The sequence below is a fragment of the Physeter macrocephalus genome, chromosome 20 (genome assembly GCF_002837175.3).
Source record: "Physeter macrocephalus isolate SW-GA chromosome 20, ASM283717v5, whole genome shotgun sequence".
Classification (NCBI taxonomy): Eukaryota; Metazoa; Chordata; class Mammalia; order Artiodactyla; family Physeteridae; genus Physeter; species Physeter macrocephalus.
The window spans coordinates 90,362,604-90,367,381 of NC_041233.1; the positions used below are offsets into that span (position 1 = coordinate 90,362,604).

Consider the following 4,778-nt stretch of genomic DNA (forward strand, 5'->3'; position numbering starts at 1 on the left):
CCGGAGCCTGTGCTCCGCAACGGCAGAGGCCACGACAGTGAGAGGCCCGCGTACTGCAAAACAAACAAACAAACAAACAAAAAAACCTGTTTCAGAAGAATCAGAGAGAGGAAGTGTGAACTATTCTCTTTCAGTAACAAAGTGGAAAAGCAGTAGCTGGATGTTAAATGCTGGATGGTCCTTCGCTTGTCTTCCCAATCATATTCCCTCAAACTGTATTTCCTCATCTAGTCACCCAGGTTTATAATCAAGTCCATCAACAATATAACGAAACACCTCCGGAGGGGAGTTCTGAGCTAGGTCAAATACATAGATGGGGGGCTTCCCTGGTGGCGCAGTGGTTGCGCGTCCGCCTGCCGGTGCAGGGGAACCGGGTTCGCGCCCCGGTCTGGGAGGATCTCACGTGCGGCGGAGCGGCTGGGCCCGTGAGCCATGGCCGCTGAGCCTGCGCGTCCGGAGCCTGTGCTCCGCAATGGGAGAGGCCATAACAGTGAGAGGCCCCAACAGTGAGAGGCCCGCGTACCGCAAAAAAAAAAAAAAAAAAAAAAAAAAAGACAACAAAGTAATGTTAAATATCAAATCAATGGGATATACCAGAAGGTCAGTAGAGGTTCCAGGGACTGACAGAGCTGGGACTGGCTGGGAAGGCCCCTCCAAGGGGGAGGGGTGTGAGTTTGGCCTTCTAACAGGCCTGGAATGAGCATGATTTAAAATGAAGGAGGGGAAAAAAAAAAAAAAAATGAAGGAGGGGGACTTCCCTGGTGGCGCAGTGGCTAAGAATCCACCTGCCATTGCAGGGGACACGGGTTCGAGCCCTGGTCCGGGAAGATCCCACATGCCACAGAGCAACTAAGCCCATGTGCCACAACTACTGAGCCTGTGCTCTAGAGCCCGCGAGCCACAACTACTGAAGCCTGTGCACCTAGAGCCCGTGCTCGGCAACAAGAGAAGCCACCGCAATGAGAAGCCCGCGCACCGCAATGAAGACGAGCCCCCGCTCGCCACAACTAGAGAGAGCCCGTGCGCAGTAGCGAAGACGGAACACAGGCATAAAAAAATAAATTTATAAAAAATCATAAAATAAAATGAAACGAAGGAGGCCTAATGGATGGGCAGCTTATATGGGAGGATAAATAGAGTCTGTTCAGGAGCAGAAGGGTTGAAGGGCAGAGAGATAGGCTTATGGGGGAATAACCCTATAAACAATGACTGAAGTCCATTTACTTCACAAATATGTGAGTTCCTGCTTTTTATTTAGTTTAATTTTCCTTCACTTGCATAAATATTTATTTATTTACTCTTCAATCAGTCCATAAACATTTATTGAGCTCCTACTTTGTGAATGACACTATAGTGATCACTATTCTTTCTCCTGCTAGTCCAATAAAAAAAATAACTTGGAGGGAATTCCCTGGCGGTCCAGTGTTTAGGACTTTCACTGCTAGGGCCAGGTTCGATCCCTGGCTGGGGAACTAAGATCCCACAAGCCGTGCTGCATGGCCAAAAAAAAAAAGAAGAAGAAGAAGAAGAAGAAAAAGAAAGAAAGAAGGAAAGAAAAAAAAAGAAATAACTTGGAGACCCTTTCCTTAAATGGTAGGGGTGGGGGTGGAGGGGGTTATCTTATTCAGTTTTTGAGCTTCCAGAATCTTGTGGGTTAGGTGAGAATGAGGGAACAGACCCTACCATTAACTTCCATAGTCACTTTATTTATATCAAAACTAGCACTTTGAATGCACTGACATCCATTATTTCATTTGATTCTGGTGACAACTTTGTGAGGCAGTTCCAACCAATTGGGGGAAAATATATAAACAGGCCTTGATTTCTTTCAGATGCATGACCTGTCCAAAATCAAACAGTTCATAAGTAGTGGGCCATAATGGAGGTGTCTTTCATACCTAGGATGACATACTTCTCACCCTGCCGGTGGTCCCCTACTGACACAGTGGGAGCGGTAGAAAAAAAACAAACTCTTTGCTCCTTCTTGGGACAGCCTGATTCCTCGAGTCTGAGCAGGTCTAAGAGTTTGTATTTTTTAGAAGTTCCTCGGAGGACAGATGTCCATCTGCGTTAGGGAACCACTAGATTATACCACTCTGAGGAACGACCCAGGGGAAAGGGCATTTTAGCCACTTTTCCTCGGGTTCCATAGAGTACTGGAGTGTGCGCTGGGTGGGCTCTGAGTAATTTCCAAACCAACAACACCCCCCCCACCCGACTCCTCTCACTCACTCTTTGCTTCCGAAACGTTCTCCGCAGGCTGACGACTTCTGGAGGCCAAGAACGGTGCTGTAGAATTGACAAAACCCAGCTTCCTGGACCACAAAACCTAGGCTGTGTGGCTGGGGAAAGTGAAGGGTCTGAGGAGGGAGCAGACCTTCTCATGAATAAAAGCAGCTTGGATTTAGTGAGTAACTATGTGCCAGGCTCTCATTTAATCCTCAACTCTATGCGGAAAGTACTCTTATCCCCCTTTTACAGATGAGAAAACTGAGATGCAGAGCGAGAACATCGTTTCCCCAAGGCACACAGTCCGACTCCGAAGCCCGTGCTACCACGTGCAACCTCAGGACTACAGCGTCTCCCCACCTCATCCCCACAACTGCTCATTCGGCCACCACCCGAAATTTGGGCGCGCTCCTGGCGGTGCTCAGATGGAGGGGCACGCGCGCCAAAGGAGGCCAGACCGCAGGAAAGGAGCAGCGGAGCGCGGGGAGGCTCAGCCCGCTCCCCCTTCTCGGGGGCCGCGGCTCGGAAACTACAAGGCCCAGCAGGCAGCTGCAGGGGGAGGAGGAGGAGGTGGGACCAGCGCGGGGTGGGAGTCAGAGAGCGAGTCCTCGCGCCCCGCCGGCGCACAGCGCTCGGAGCGCTCCTGCGGGCACTGGTGCGGCGGCTTCGGCGGCGGCGGCGGCGACGAGCGGGAGCCCGAACTCTGGTCCAGCCGCAGCGCGCGGAGGAGCCCGGGCTGTGCCCGGAGCTGGGCAGCGACGTCCGGACAGGACCGAGACTCTGCTTAGCGCATTGCGGCGACCTCGCCTTCCCCGGCCGCCAGTGCGCGCCGCAGCTGGAAGAGCGGCGGAGCCCGAGGACTTTTCTCCGGTCCGAGGGGCGCCCCGCGGGGCGCAGGGACCAGTGCGGCAGTCGGGCACGCCGCGGCGCCGGGGCCCCCGCAGGGCTATGGAGCCCGGGCTTCCAGAAGCGTGAGGGCCGCCGCCCGGTGCTGGAGAGGGGGGCCACGGGGTCTGGAGATCCCGGGCGGCGGACCGGAGCCCTCCCCACGCCCCGCCTCCGGGGCACCAGCTTCGGCTCCATTGTTCCCGCCCGGGCCGGAGGCGCCGAGCTCCGAGCGCCACTGGGAGTCGAGCGCCGGCCGTGGGGCTCTCGCGGCCCCGCCAGGACCCGAGCGGAGCCCGGGGGCGGCGGGCCGGAGCCGGGGACGCGGGCGCCCGCCCGCCCGCACAAGCCACGGCGGACCCTCCAGAGGCGGAACCGCAGCGCCGAGTGAGGTAAGAGCCGCGGCGCCCCCGGATCCGGGCTGGGCTCCGCGTCCCGAGCGGCCCCCGGCGCTGGAGCCTCCCGGCTGCGCGCTCTCCCCGGCCGCAACCCAGTCGGGTCCGGCGCCTCCCTCCACTCGTTACCCGCCCCCCTCCACCCCCGGCTCCCTCCCCAGCGCTCGGCGCCCCCCTTTTGTCTCCCCTCCCTTTCCTCCACTCGCGTCGCCTCCTGCGCCCCCTCCCCGAGCCGGTCCCGCCGATCCGCCCGCCGCCCAACTTTTCCGCCAACTCGCGCTGGGGAGGTGGCGAGGCGGCGGCGGCTCGGTGGTGAGTCCGGGCAGGGACAGGGCCGGGGCCGAGGCGGCGGCGGCCCTCGGTTTCCTGGGACTGGGGAGGCGGGCGGGAGTGGGCAGCGAGGTGGTGTGTGTGTGTGTGTGTGTGTGTGTGTGTGTGTGTGTGTGTGTGTGCGCGCGCGCGCGCGCGCTGCATTCCACTCCCGTCTCCTTTTAGTTCACCCGTGGGGACTCACCCCAATCCAGCAGGTAGCTTTGGGTGGCACGCTAAAAAGCCGGGGTCTTTCTAAGTCCTTTTCCACCTCCGGGAAGGTCTGGGGTCGCGGTTGCGGGTGGGTGGGCGGCTGGGGGCCTGAAGGGGGAAGGAAGTGGAGGGGTAGGTTAGCTTCTCTTCGAATAGGTTTTCAGGGGGTGTCGTCACCAAATGGCTGAATCTGCTTTAGCGGAGAGCGAGAAAGGAATTCCCTTTTCCAGAGGCGCTTATCTTCGACTTAGCCCATCTCTGAAAGGATCGGAAGTTTGGGGAAGGGGAGGGCGCCCAGCGGGTGATGTTAAGCCCCATTATGGGGTCGGGGGGGAGGGGAATGTTCAGTTCCAATCTGGTTCGAGGAGGTGGGGGAAGGGATGAGGGTTTTGTCCCGTGAGGTTCACTCGGCTGCGATGCAGGTTGCTTCTCGGGCCCAGAACCCTCTGCCCCCGCTCCGCTTTCCCGTTATGTTTGGGGTTAGGAGAAGAGGGGCTAGAACGCTCATTTGCAGAGGAATTTGTTGACTTTGTAGTCGGAGTTCATTTAACTCATAGCCTATGAAGGCAGCCAGACGCCTTTGGGCGGGGGTGGGGGGGTGGGGGCGATGGGGAGCGGTGAAGCCTGCTTCTCCTTTCTGGGCCCAGAAGCTTTAGCCCTTTTCAAAGTTTCTGCGGTGTCTTTCTCCCCCCCCCCCCCCCCCCCCCCCCCCCCCCCCCCCCCCCCCCCCCCCCCCCCCCCCCCCCC

General features: G+C 58.1%; 1 protein-coding gene across 2 annotated transcripts in view; it reads left to right on the forward strand.

Annotated features, from left to right (window-relative positions):
- Positions 1-3,262: 3,262 nt before the first annotated feature.
- Positions 3,263-4,778, forward strand: part of FGFR1 (fibroblast growth factor receptor 1) — a 50,292-nt gene continuing 48,776 nt past the window's right edge. For both annotated transcript variants that reach the window (XM_007127454.4, XM_024131446.3), the window contains exon 1: positions 3,263-3,506. The gene's annotated coding sequence lies outside the window, so the exon portion shown is untranslated. The remainder of the gene's footprint in view (positions 3,507-4,778) is intronic.